The 15,257-nt window shown below is 38.2% G+C and overlaps 1 long non-coding RNA gene across 1 annotated transcript; it reads right to left on the reverse strand.

Moving 5' to 3' along the window:
- Positions 1 to 277: 277 nt before the first annotated feature.
- Gm40042 lies at positions 278 to 14,748 on the reverse strand. The gene is made up of 3 exons (XR_867198.1): positions 14,576 to 14,748; positions 14,344 to 14,410; positions 278 to 945 (listed from the first exon to the last, which is right to left on the reverse strand). It is a non-coding gene; the product is annotated as a predicted gene, 40042 (long non-coding RNA).
- Positions 14,749 to 15,257: the final 509 nt, after the last annotated feature.

Below are 15,257 nucleotides of genomic sequence, written 5' to 3' on the forward strand. Positions count from 1 at the left end.
ATAATAATTATACTGTACCATTTCAACAACATAATGCAAGTCTCCCTCATGCTGCATCACAGCTAGGAACCTGTCTCCAGTAGAAACTTCTGGTTTTCCAAAAGTCTCTGAATACCCACAACACCCTGCGAACACTGACCATATACTAAGACAAAATATATCTGGGGGAGGGAAATTTGTGGCTGAGTTGCAAAAGAAACTATTTTCTATGAATAAAACATTTGAGGTACAGAGTAATATTTGTTTTGCATGTAAACCATACAGTTATGGAAAAACAGTGTTCAAGCAATCATTGAGTTAAATTTTATTTCATTTTATATGTGCATTTTTATGGTTTTTAATCTTCAACCACCCAGCCTCTGATAATCACATTTCACTACAGTTGGCCTGTTCGAGGAACTATACATTCATAAGATGTCATTGCTATTTCCTCATTACTCCATGAGTTCACCTCTAAAACTCATTGTGTATATTCTTTACAAATTATCTCCATAGATAAGATGCGTTGGTTTAACAGATACTTGAAATAGCATTCCTTTTGTCTGTGTTGATCCTACAGAGACACTTTATATGCCCAGTGTGAACTTCAGTACTGTGTTCAGCTCTTCTGCCTTCATGTTCATCTAATTCTTCCATATTCCATAGCCCACGGTCTGTGCAGACCTAGTGCAGCAGACAGAAATAGTGACTTATTTTCCTGCTGTAAGGAGCTGTGCTTTAGCCAGGAGAGTCCCTTGAGATTTACACTAGAAAATCGATTGAACTTTCTTATTTCCTGTCCAGATGTTTCAGCTACAAATAGAATTCCAAAGCAAGCAGCGAGGTCCACAGCCAGTCATCATCATCATGAGGCCCTCTGATGGGCATAGTCTTTTCCTCTAAAGAAAACCATAGGATTTCTGGTGACATGTCCCACAACATCAGTTGGCTTCTATCTTTGTTTTGCTAACAAAGAAAAGAAAAGAAACTAAAGTTGCCATTAAGTGAAACACAGTGATGCAAGCATAAAACAACAGCAACAAAATCACTTTCAAGGATGTTTCATTAACCATTAACAATCAGAGATAAAATCTCACTGTTTTCTGGGTTTTCCATTAATAACTACGTGAGAATTAACAGAAATCTAAAACTTAAAAGTAGATGTATTACATATGTTCATTTGTGTCTGGTTCCAATCATTTATACACTATACACTCATACAGCTAGATATTTGTATAAGACACATCATATTGCTATGTGCTTAATGACAACATTTACAAAATCTTGCATTGGCAGTTTGCTCCTCTATCAAGAGAGTATGGCTAATTGTTCTAAGAGTGGTTTATATATAGCCTAGCTTTCGAATGGGCTTCATTTAAAATTGGCAGGAGTGACTTACACCTGCAAAAACTTGAGTATTTCTCTCTTATCTTGGGAATATAGGAAGCTGTTTCTCATCACAGGGCATATGCCTAAGGAGTTACATTCTTGTATGCTTTGATTATTCCTCAAATCCAGAAGGCAGACTCCATTATCAAAAAGAAATTTGCTCAAGAACTTTTTGGAAAAATATGGTTTTCACAAAGGAACCTCAAGCTAGACAGGATGTTTATTTAAGACATTTGTTTGAATAACCATGAGATACTCTGAACAGAATTACAGGACAGCCCTACTTTTAAATTTATCATGCTATGATTCACATAACATTTGCCAACTTGAAAATGCAAAGTTTATCTTTATCAAGATAATTTACTAATGGAAACTATTTTCTTACTTTGAACAACATGAACCAAAAATGTTCAGCTTCATGGTAACCTTTCTCCATGCTTATTTGCATAGACTAGATCATGGAGACACATGGACAATCTATGTAGCATAAAGTAATAAAATATTAACTAGCTGCAGCCTCAATTCAATCAAAAGAAATGGTATCAGATGATTTGTTTTGTACCTTTGTGATATAGTTCTTTCTATCTTGCTATTACTATTTATGGTTTTTTATCTTGCTATTACTATTTATGGTTTGAATAAGGTTTGCGTATGACCACAAAATATTTCATGTGTAAAAATCTAATCCTTAATAATAATATTATTAAGGTTGTAAGGCTTACACAAAGGTCTACTGGGAGATACTGAGGGTTAGATAAGGTCATCATGAAGATCCTTGTCAGAATATGATCTAAGAAGGCAGGAGACTTGCCTAATTTGTCCAGAACTACATCGAGAATACTTGAAACATAACCTGGTTCATTCAAGACCCATTTAGTGAGTGACTGAATTAAAAGCAATAATCAAAATATTTTTCTAGAAATTTCAAGTGTATGTTTGTGTGTGCATATAAATGAGATTCATGTGTGTATGTGTGTGTGTGTATGTGTGTGTGTGTGTGTGTGTATTTATTGAAATTTCACTTTTAATATTAATAGTTGTTTTGACCTCAGGTCTTCTGCAAAATCAGGAATTTTTTCGAGAATTCCTGAGTTGACAAATCTCAACAAAGTCTCTTCATTTAATAGCTATACCTATTAGACTTCTCATCAATGTTGCATTTTGTCAACAGCTACTACGTAGCTGCAAAGATCCAGGGTGGGACTGGAAATAGGAAGGGTAAGGCCGAAAAGTTTATCCCATGATCTCTTAAACTAATAAGTGGTAGAATTAATGCTTTTATATAAGGTATTAAAAGAAAAAAAAATAATAGAACCACAGTTTTATTTGCTAGCATGCTTTGTGTTCTAGGTTTTGAAATAACAAAATAATAAATGTTTGCATCTTGATTTCATTGGTTTTACAACTAATAGTTATTCTTCAGCGAGAAGGCAATTGAAAGTAGCAACTGTTAGAAATCAACACAGGTTTGTTGTATTCTAATCGAGTTGCTTAGATAAGGATCCAGACTCAAAGAGCTCCTGCGCTTTGTTCATTTGAATGGAGAAAATCCATGCACAGCTCATAAATTAATGCCTGGAAACTGCCCACCAACTCCTGCCAGAAACAGCTAATTTGCAACAATGGGGGCTTCATGAAAATGACAGTTTCAGCCCATGTGGGGAGGCAAGCAGAGCCTTTTGAGAGGATAGAGAGAAGCGGTGCCTGCCAATTGATGTTGGCAGGGGATCGTCAACGCAGCAAGTGCCAGGACTCATCAGCATATTTCATGTTATGAGCACAGGCATTGTCTCTAAAAGTGTGAGCCATAAGAGGGCAATGTGGCTGCAGACTGCAGAGGGTAGCATTTCAGCAGGTGGATGACATAGACATTTAGAACGATGGTGCCAACTGGGAAATAGGAAGAGAAAGGAGCCAGTCAGAGACAGAAAGTGGTGAGGAGCCAAAAGTTGCTCTCTTAGCACTTCCCTAATTATAAGTGTAATAAATGTTCAGCATAAAAAATAAAAACAGTAAATAATGTGACTAACAAACAACAAATGAGGCAGGAAAATAAGCTACATGGAGATAGAAGCACTGCTGAGAAGCAGTAACTGAAATAGTTTTTAAACTGAAAATGTTTAAAATAGTTTTTAGTGACATTTGTAGGTTACTAAATTAATCAAAACTATGCTAAATAAGGAATATTGCTTTATGCTGACCTAATGTAGTCCAGTGAAATTAATAACCTACCATGTTACCAAAAGTAATTCTTTGGAAGTTATAGCAATTGCAACAAACCACCCAAAATATTATCCAGACATTCTCTTAACTTGCAATTTTGTATATAGTGTGAACGAGATAATACAAGAGTATTGGAACAGCAGTCTTCCCATTCATTTGATCTTCAGCTCTCCTCCTTCAAAATGGATCACCTCCATCTTTTTTCATTTATGTTTAATGGTGTGTGTGTGTGTGTGTGTGTGTGTGTGTGTGTGTGTATGTGCAAGACTGGAAAAACGTTGACTTGTAAAGAATTGGGTATTTCTTTCAGTTTTTTTTCCTTCCGTGGGATTCAAAGTGAACCCCAGCAAAGTTCTTTGTTTCATGTGTCCCCTTAACATGTCTCTGGAAGCTTCATCAACTTGATTATGTTTTCTGTGTACAGTTACCTAATTTTTGCTTGGGATGGTCTCTAAGCCTTCTAAATTCGGAGCTTGCAATATCAATTGATTAATTTAAGCTTATGTTTTCATTGCTTAAATGAGCAGCTAGTGGAGAAGATAAGTACTGGTGGAGAAAATGTACCTCCCCTCCACTTCACGGAACCCGGGGGATCTGGATCTTTAGTTCCCAATTCCACGCTCATTGGTTGCCCAAGATTTCCAGCAAGGTTCAGGTCTGTCAGCTGGGCATTTAACTTCTGTGCTCTTTCCAGAAGACTAGCACCTATGCCAGCCTCTTATGGCCTCCTGTCTCTGCCTGTGGTCTCCATCTTCATTTTAGAGCCCCCCCCCTTAATATTTACAGCTACAAATTACTTTTGTAAACTTTTGATACACATGCATATTTTTATTAAACACTTAGGTACCTCAGTGTATCAATTAAGTGTAACTGTGTGACTGTTTTTCTTCACTTTTGGACCTGAGTGAAAATAATTCTCTATTTAAATGAAGATACATAATAAACGTCTATTTTTATACTCTATGTTGCTTTTTTTATTAGGTATTTATTTCATTTACATTTCCAGTGCTATCCCAAAAGTCCCCCACACCCTCCCTCACCCACTCCCACTTCTTAGCCCTGGCGTTCCCCTGTACCGAGGCATATAAAGTTTGCACGACCAAACTGATAGTTTTAAAACTACTTTGAGTTGCTCTGATTGTATTAATATTTTAAAATTATTTCCAAACACTTGAAGAGTAATCCTGCATGCAAGTGTTTTCACAATCATTTCTAAATAAAGTAAATATTTCCACAATTGGAAACACAAACATAATAAGTTCATTATGTGATAATTATTTCAACACTCAATAAATCCCCACGTGAAACCAAATTAGCATGCCTGAATTCTCAGCAAACATACACTTTTAGAAATTTCATTTTATTAAATTTCTTAGGAAATGAGGTGTTACTTAAAACTCCTCAAAAATCTCATATGAACTGTTAAGTCAGGGAAACTCTTAAAAGGAATTTATCATATTATTAAGTATAATGACAAAATACTTTCTGTCCCTTAATTATATCAATGCAACTTGCTGATTACATTAATACTAGTAGCTAACAACAAAATTAATGTAATGCAAAACAGTCTCAAATCTTACTGAAACTAACTGGAGTATATATATATATATATATATATATATATATATATATATATATATAATCGGTTTCCTTATCAAAACCGTATCTGTGCAGCAGAGTAAGAATGATCAACTTTGTGAATTCTTGCAATTCCCATTAGTAACTGATCTGTTCAAATCACATTTGATCGTAAAATACAGAATGTGTTTTAAAAACCACTCGGCAGATTGGAGTGAATTTAAAAAGTTATTTGACAAAGATCTCATAATTTTTAGCTCTTTAACGAATTGTATGTAAGTTTTAAGCAGAGAAAGGGGAGAGGGAGAGGGAGAGGGAGAGGGAGAGGGAGAGGGAGAGGGAGAGGGAGAGGGAGAGGGAGAGGGAGAGGGAGAGGGAGAGGGAGAGGGAGAGGGAGAGGGAGAGTTACCCAACAATTAGCAGCACACAGAATTGGTATGGTAAAGCAGAAAGAAAGTAAACAAGAAAAAACAAACTATAGGCATGAAAAACTTAGGATAGAAATTACTACACTGTATTTCTAGTCTCCATAATAGTGACTTAGTTGGTGACAGAACACACATATGATGAGGGTCCCATGAAATATAATTGCCTAGAGTTGTTCTAGTCTTCGTCGTTGACATAAATATAATTTGACCACACAGCATGTCACCTAATTTTGTACTGTTCAGAATAATTTGCTTGCAATTGTACTCTTCTATTTTCTCTTTGCATTGCTATCTGTCTTAGTCAGGGTTTCTATTCCTGCACAAACATCATGACCAAGAAGCAAGTTGGGGAGGAAAGGGCTTATTCAGCTTACACTTCCATACTGCTGTCTATCACCAAGGAAGTCAGGACTGGAACTCAAGCAGGTCAAAAAGCAGGAGCTGATGCAGAGGCCATGGAGGGATGTTCTTTACTGGCTTGCTTCCCCTGGCTTGCTCAGTCTGCTCTCTTATAGAACCAAGACTACCAGCCCAGAGATGGTTCCACCCACAAGGGGCCTCTCCCTTTGATCACAAATTGAGAAAATGCCCCACAGCTGGATCTCATGGAGGCACTTCCCCAGCTGAAGCTCCTTTCTCTGTGATAACTCCAGCCTGTGTCAAGTTGACACCTAAAACCAGTCAGTACACTATATCAATATTTGATAAGCATAAAAAATGGGTTTCATTGTGTACCTTCTCTTGTCTTTAGTAGTTGGAAGGTTTTGTCTTAGCTTTCACAATAGTTTGTCTTGAAGCTATCTCCTGGTTTTCAATTGTGCTGCATAATAGGCTAATTATGTAGAACAAGTTTTGCCTGCCAATGTATCAGATATACATTCTCTCTAGTGAAATATCTGTTCATGGATTTTATATTTTCTTGTTTATTAAATTAACCTATATTTTAAATGGATTTGTTTTCTTATAATTATTTCTATGTAAACATTGTTTTGATCAAAGTCTCTGCCACTGCCATTTCACCCCATCCCTGCCTCCTCTTTTACCATATCCATTCTCTCCAATCTCCATGCCACTTTCATATCTTTTTATTTTTTTCACCCACTGCATTGAATTGGTTGCCTACATTGATGAGGGGTTGTTTATCTGGACTTTCAAAATGCACTTGAACATGACATAAGGTTGTAAAAGAACATTACAACTTTAAATATACATGTACAACAAATGAAATATAACATCCAAAGAAAATATTTCCCACTATAAAATGCAAGAGTAAATGTCATTGACTTTGTCAGCACCATAGTATATTTCATCATGGAGATTATGACAAGCATCATAATCAATATTCCTTCATGGTTTATCATCTTCATTATTAACCATAGTGGAGGAACAGTAAATGTATGTAGAATTTGTACAACAGTCCTTTCTCAAGAACATATGTCAAGTCCTTGTGCCCCCATCATTCACTATAAAATGATATTAACTTAGGTCCACATATTCTTCATACCATTTGTTTGCAGGGAAATATTGATTGTAAACTCAAAAATATTACAAGAATCAACATCAAAATTACATCACCAAACATTCTGAAAATATGATGGCTTTATGCAGAGATAAAATAAGTAGAAATGAAGACCCCATGGGTATGCCCACAGCTTAATTTTATGTTGGGCTATCCAGCAAGGAGGAAGACTGTTTTATTTTACCCAGTATAGTCGATCTAAAGTGAAACCCCACTTAGTATATTAAACACTAAGGGTCTCGCTTCCTCCTGATTATAAACCCAGCACACTTGGCGGGTGCTTTGTTCCGTTTCTGTGTACAAGCAGTATTTGGACAATGCTGTTACTTGCTTCGTCAGTAGCTCCAAACTTTTTATATCTGTGCTTATTTGGCTGATTTCTCTCCCAGCTGGAGTATTCATTATGCATATTTTCAGGAAATGTCCCTGAGTGGCAAGCTTTCTAAGTCCTTGCATCTATCATAATTGACTGGTGTTGGCGTGGTACCGGACATACAATATTGCAGCATAGGTATTCACCAAAGGAACACATGATTAGCAATGAAAAACAAAGGAAAGTCCCATCTTTTACTTGTGTCTTAGAGACTCGAAGCTGGCTTCCTGTTTCTGCATGTCTCTCCCATTACAGAGACCTCCTAGAGTGATACTGACCAGTGTGTGCAGCTACTTCAGTGAACGTTAATTCAATTTATATAATTCAAAGAATATAGTGTCTCAGTTGGTAGCTACATTCCAAGTACTCAGCAGCTCTATGTGTCTAGAAGACACAATAGGCCATACAAATCCTGTGTGTTCAGCATGACAGGATGTCTCTCACTAAGTAGCATTGATCTCTCAAATAATCTGAAAGTCTCCCACAGACATAAACTCTGAACTGATCCAAGCTAGATTTTACTTCTACAAAGCCCAGAGCCTCTAATTTTTTTCTGGGCATCTTTTCATCCTCCATAATGAATGTTGCCTTTCTTTGAAATATGTGCAGACTGTTTGGCCAATGTTTTTTAAAATGTAAGTATAAGTTGCTCTTCTGAGCTATAATTTGTTCATTCACTATTCAGTTACTCACCAAACATACTTTACAATCAAGGCACTGAATGGAAACAGGAAATAGATAGGAATTTCCAGATAATGACAGAAATAAGACACCAACTTCAATGCAAAACTCCCTGGAATAAATGTAATGCTTATAAGTTTTTTTTTAAGATAACACTGAGATCCAGTCTCATGTCTGGGACTCGCTATGTCTACACATAAATCTTGTGGTATTTTTCAATAATAAAACTTGCATTTGTTTATTCTGGATATTTTTATGTTTTCTTTCTATACTTACAAAATATACTTCCCAGGGAAAAAGTCATTAAATTTCAATTCATAGATGTATGTATTGGAGTGACTGTCAAAATCAATGATATGCTTCCTTCCTGGAGGAACCAAAGATCATCTTGTGATGTTTTGAGTAAAGAATGCTGTTTAACACAATCTAGGAGAACTGTAATATAAAAGCAATTGCATTTTCAACTGCAGATGCCTACTGCCTCAGACACCCCGCAAAAGCAAACACATGGAATAAAACTGAAATTCCCTTCTTGTCAGTTAGCTGGGACCATGAGTCCAGATGAAACAAACATTTTAGCCTGCGTTTATTGATTGTACGTGTTGTTGGTCTCCATGACATCAGCATGTGCTTGAAGAAAGTCTACTATAGAACCATTAGAAAATGTAGAGATGACAAGAAATGAACCAAGACCTACAAAACAGGCTATTGTCTAAGTGGCTATTCTTATATAACAGGAGAAGCTAGTGTTATGAGTAGTAAGGCTGAATAAATAAATACGCAATAATTTGTTAAACAATACTCTCCAGGGCTGGGGAGGTGGCCTAGTGGATAACAGTACTTGGTATATGAGCATGAGGGCCCAAGTTGGAATCAAGTAAAAGCCCGAATAAAGCCGAGTGCCCTGTAATTTCAGCTTGGTGGAGAGAGATAGGCAGGTCGGAGCTTCTCCCTGGCCAGCCAGCCTACCCCAAACAGCAAGCTTCCAGTTGAGCATGAGAGCCTGTCTGACAGCAGTAGGACAGAGAGTGCACAGGGAGCTACACACCTCGACAATCATAGGAGCCCTCTCTACTTCCCTACCACACACAAATGCTCCTCATGAAGGAATGACCTCTGTGGCATACAAGGAGAAGGATTTGTAAGCATGGAGGAAATGCATGGCAGTTCTCTAAAGTTATTCTTAATATTCTTTGCTTTTGAATTCTGACCGTAGAACTTGTCAGCTGTACTGAATCATGGCAGAAAACTACAAGCGTGTTATGTTGGGGATATGGAACCTGAAGAGGTCACTTTTGGCTAAGGCAGGGATCCCAGAGGAGCTATAGAGCCCCAACCCTCTCAAAAACCTTCCAACCCAAAATTTATCCTGTCTATAAGAAATGTAGTGATTGGGGTTGGAGCAAAGACTGAGGAAATGGCCAAACCAATAACCAGCCCAACTTCAGACACATCTGATGGGTAAGCACCAATCCCTAATACTATTAATGATACTCTATTATACTTGTAGAAAGGAGCACGTTTATCCCAAGCTTTTGTCCGCGCAGGCAAGAACACACTCGGGACAACTGGAATCTTCTGCGGCAAAAGCTTTATTGCTTACTTCTCAGGAGGGAAGACCCCGAACCCTGAAAATGGTGCTGCTTATATAGCCCACAGCGTGACGTTTCAGCACCGTTGCTCGCCCATCACCCCATTACTACGCCCCGAGATGGGCAGTGACTAGGCGTGAGTTCACTCTCACACCTGCGTACAAGGCTTGTTTACTAGTTAGGCACAGCGGAGGCCAGTGCCATCTTATAATGGCGATTGCTCACGGCTCGCAATTGCTTGCAGCACGGCCACACACGTTGTCCTCTGAGAGGCCCCCCACAACCTCCTCCCCCCCCCTCGCCCCGCAGCTGACTCAGACAAAAACAGACACCCACAGCCAAACAGTATATGGAGCTTGGGGACTCTTACTAAGGAATAGAAGGAAAGATTGTGTCCCTGAAAGGAATAGGAACTCCACAGGAAGGCAACAAAGTCAACTAACTTGGACACTTGGAGTTCTCATAGTCTGAACTAACAAACAAGGAACTTACATGGGCCTCCCCATATATATGTAGCAGATGTGTGGCTTCGTCTTCATGTATGACCCAAACAACTGAAATTGGGGCTAGCTCAAAGTATGTTGCTTGTATGTGGGATATGTTCTTCTAGCTGGGCTGTCTTGTCTGGCCTCAGTGGGAGAGGAAGCACCTTGCCTCCCAGAAACTTGAAGTATCAGGGTTGGGGGATACCCAGGAGGGCCCCCACCCACTCAGAGGAGAAGGGGAATAGGGATCGGAGAAGGATTCTGAGAGGGGTGACTGGAAGGGGGCAGTAAGCAGGATGTAAAGTGAATGAGTAAAAAGTATATAATTAAGTTTAAAAAACCTACAAACTTATATAAATAGAAAATACTCTTAGGGTTCAGAACTATAGATAAATCTAAGGATACTTCAGAAAGGGCTTGATGTGAATTATATTCTTAGTAAATATGTCCTTATAAGAGAAAGTTACACAGTGAATCTTAACTGCTATCCCATTGGTATCCAAAGCACAACATTCCCACTGTGTGATTCTTTCCTGCATCGTCGAGTGTTCTACATCCTGCTACTGAACAGCAGCAGTATTCTGATCCCACACAATACAGTGAAGTGTCTCTCTCTACACAGTCCCTATTTCCAAATGTGACTGTCTGACAAATATGAGCAGGTGATCTGGCTTCACTTCCATCAGATCCACTTAGCAGATAGTATAGATGAGGCCAGAGCCTATACATAGTAGGGATTAAGGAGAGGAGAAGAGAATCTTAAAAGGGTTAATCAGTAGTGCACAAGAAACAAACATGAAAATGTTTGCAAACCGTAGTCCTCTTATTGATTCTACTAAATTTATTAAAATCCTGTTCTAAGAATGAGAGAATTAAAATCTGAATTTACAGCCCACCATATGAACTGTAGAAAGAGAAATCTGTAAAACTGTAAGGCCAAAAAAAACCTTTAAGAATACAAGCAATAGAAAAGAGGCTGCCTAAATATTTTTGTATATTTTTAAATTACATCTATCTTTAACTAATACATGGAAGCATCAAAAAATACACATAAATAAGGTAAACATGATGATTCAATTATATATGCACATTAAACCATGCTCAACATATCCTTTCAAATCCCTTTTACATTATCATTTTTAATTTGGCATACGAAATACAATTTTATTGTGAGTTTTTTATTCATGTATATCATCGTTCCTTGCTTGTACTCATCCTCTTGATTCATCCTGAAATCTCTCTTGCTCTCACTAGATGATATCCTTCCTCCTTTAACCATTAAAGCTTTTTCTCTTTTGTGGTTTCTTTACTCACCTGACATCTAAATGATTGCTTATTGCTATTATCTTCTTGTTTATGTAGTGTCTCATTAGTTAGATAAGAAAATTTATTGCCAGAAAGACATGAGGGAAGAGAAAGGAAAAAGAGTAGGAGGGGGAGGAGGAAAAGAAGGGGAGGTGGAGGGGAGGAGGGGGCAGAAATAGAGGAGGGAAGAGGGGGCCAGAAAGAGTAATGGTTGGAGAGAAAGAGGGAAAGAAAGAAAGATAAAATTTATGAGGCTCTCATTCAGCTCATCCCTCTGCTTTTGTTCATGAATTTGAAATAACTTTTAGAAGAATTATGACATATTTAAAGCTAATTGATGGTTCAACTCTCTATATGTGTATATTTACCCTATTTGCAAAGAAAGCATAAGACATAAACACTGCTTGCTCTGCTGGACTCCACATCCCTGAGGGAGGCACCATTTTCAGAAATCTGTGACCCCATTTGTTGTAATGCTTGGGGACATTGTATTGTAGAGATATGGTCAATCAACCAAAATAATCATTTTTTAAAAATTGTCTAGACTTAGTTGGGCAGGACCAGGTGTGGATGGCGCTGAGTGACAATTTTCCAAATCCCCAATGCTCAGGAAATGAGCAAATAGTCATGAAACATGAGAATTGTGACCTCTATGATTGCTGCCATCACCTCAGACTACTAAACCATTATAATTTGATAGGAGTGTTGACAATAGTTGCTGCGGACTGCCCTCAACATGGGGCTCTCAATCCAAGAGAAAATCAAGTCCCGGTACTAGTGGGCAGGGAGTCGGTGAAAAGATGTCAAGCAGATGAGAACACAAGTAACTGTTGTATCTGAATGTAATTTCTCAAGGCAAGCATCAGGCTTATATTACAGAAGAAGACAAGGAAGTTAAATGATACATTAAGGTCATCCAAGGTACTTTGAAGTTATCTGATGCAAAATGACTTTTACAACAAAGGAATGCATACATAAAAGCTAACAGGAACCGACTGGGATAAAAATCAATGTTAACAACTGGGGTCAAAATCAGCCCCACCTAAGGTCAGCTTAATCTTAGAAGCCAGGGGCAAGGGCTTCATGCCCTTGCCATAGTTCCAACTCAAGTCTATTGTATAGTCCACCTCGACCACCACCCCCCCATTGTAAATTCCTGTGTATGGGAGTGACTCAGCTATCTATTGTCCTAAGTATTTACTCTAGTTCCTTCTTAGACCACAACCTTCTTTCTTCCTCAGCCATTGTAAATTCCTGTGTGTGGAAGTGACTCTGCTGTTGTTCTAAGTATACTATGTAGACTAGCCCTGAGATTACTAGCTCTATTCTAGCAGAATGTAATGCCTGATTTCTAACACTGTCTATCAACACTGGAGGCATTTTCATCTGAATGAGTGACATTCTTACAAAGATCAAAGCCCAAAGTTGGTTCAACAATTTCCTAGGATATTGGAACACTGGTGAAAGCTAATCTAACTTAGCTATATGTCAAAATCAACCCTTAGAGTCACTTATAATAAAACAATTATTGAAGGAAAGCACACAGATTCCTTCACCTCCTAAAGCAAGCACAGATTTGGAACATTTGTTTTGCAGGATGCTACAGTTCCAGGAGACTAAGTTTTTCTGAACTTTTCGCCTTGGGGCTGCGTCCAAGCTTTTGGGCCTGTCACTGGAGTCACTACTGGGTGTGGCAAATAGTGAGACTGATGTTGATATCAGTGCTCCAAAGGTCGACTACTGGGCAATATGACTTAAGTCACAGAAGCCTAATGCTCAAATGTCCAATATCCCACAGCTGAAGAAAACATATTAAACATACTTATCATGTGTGCATATGTATTTGAAAGCAAATGTGTGAGAAAAGTTTACTCTGAGGAAGTTACAAAACATCCAAGGGACATGGGCATAGTTTTGAAATGGCTTCAGAATATCCCATGTTCTGTGGTATGTGTGTGGAGGGCGGCATGGAGAGTGTGTTGGGGCTGGATTGTATGTGTGTATTTCATGTCACTTTCTTGGCATGATGCTATACAAGCATTTCATCTCTCTGTGAGTCCATCACTGATCTCAGTTAATACAAATAATTGTTTCCCCACTGTAGTCTTTAATTAAAAAAGAAAATTACTCTTTTTAGACAAACGCACTTCACTTAATTTCTAAATATTCATAGTGCATTTCATCACCATATACCTGACAATCCCAACCTGTAAAAGACAATCTATGTATTATAATATAGTATGTGTCCCTGTTGATTGATTAAAACTTCATGCTATAATTTTCTAGTTCATTAGAGAGATAGCTGTCTTATACTCATGATTAATTTTATTGTGTTTCTGATCAGTAACCTTCTCCTCAAAACTCTTCGCAACATTCTGTGTAATTTTCATTAAAATAAATTAGTTTCTATGAAAAAAGTGCCCCCAGTATTAAACCTAAACAACGCCCTTTTTTTATTTCTCTTAATTACTGTACAAATGTTAAGAAAAATAGGTATGTGAATATTTTTATTGAAATAAATATTGTTACTTAGAAAAAAATACCAAGGCAGGGAGGCATGCCAGGCATGTCCTGGTCTGTTCTGCTATGTTCTCAGTCCCAGGTTTCAAAGCTCACAAACAACTCTTTGGGCTATTTGACATACATTACATGAATCACAGGTCTCAAGTTTTATTTTCTTTCAAATATTATTTCCTATATCCTTAGGACTCATTTTATGTTATTGTAATGTCTCAGAAGCTCTGTATGGAAAGGAGAACAAACCCTCAAATAAATATAAGCAGTCACTCACCTCTTTGGGTGTTGGGGCCGGCCTGTGGTTCTCATGTTTGGGTTAGAACCTGGGAGGCATCTTGGAGCTGAAAGAAAGGGAAACTAGGCAGATGAGAGAGAGAGAGAGAGAGAGAGAGAGAGAGAGAGAGAGAGAGAGAGAGAGAGAACCAAGACAGGATTCTGATCAAGGCTCAAATATTTAATAATAAAATCTGTGCTTATAAAGAGAGGAAGCCCATCCCCAGTCACACCAAGTTTCTTGTGAAGTTGTCAGAACAGCCATTTAGCAGAAACTCGCCAAATTCACAGTTTGGTGTTAACTCCAGAAAATCTTGGCCAAATTCAGTTTGGTGTTAACTCCAGAAAATCTTGGAGAACCGGTTCGGCCTCAGGCAGGTGGCAGGTAGTGACACATCAAAGGAGAGTGATGAGAAGCAGCACAGCAGGTGGCCCCGCCTTAGTGGCCAAAGGTCTGAACCAGCCTGCCTAGGCTGAAGAAGGGTACATTTGGGTCAAATAGAAAAATATATATCTCCTACAAGCAGTTAACGTTCATTGTTTCTAAGTGCAAGTCAGTGATGATAATTAATGGAAGCTTTGGTAGGGTCTGAGATCTGTTGTCTTGTACACCATGAGAGACGACATAGTTTACGTGGATACCAGTAATGTTAATAGATGCTGAGCCACATGACCCAAATGTTTGATGACTAAAGAATGGTCACTCTGCTGGTGGTCATTATTACTGTAGCTATGCTGATGTTTTGCAACCCGGATGAAAATGTATGAGGTGAATAGAGGTTTGTTAGGGGGAATATCTGTGGGAATAGCTGCTAATGGTGGGGAGTGATTCGAGGACATTCTGTGTGAAACTTATATGGAGAAATGCTTTATGGTTCAGTCATTCTTAAAAAATCGATAAAAGGAATTCATGTT

This window comes from Mus musculus, chromosome 3 (genome assembly GCF_000001635.26).
Source record: "Mus musculus strain C57BL/6J chromosome 3, GRCm38.p6 C57BL/6J".
Classification (NCBI taxonomy): domain Eukaryota; kingdom Metazoa; phylum Chordata; class Mammalia; order Rodentia; family Muridae; genus Mus; species Mus musculus.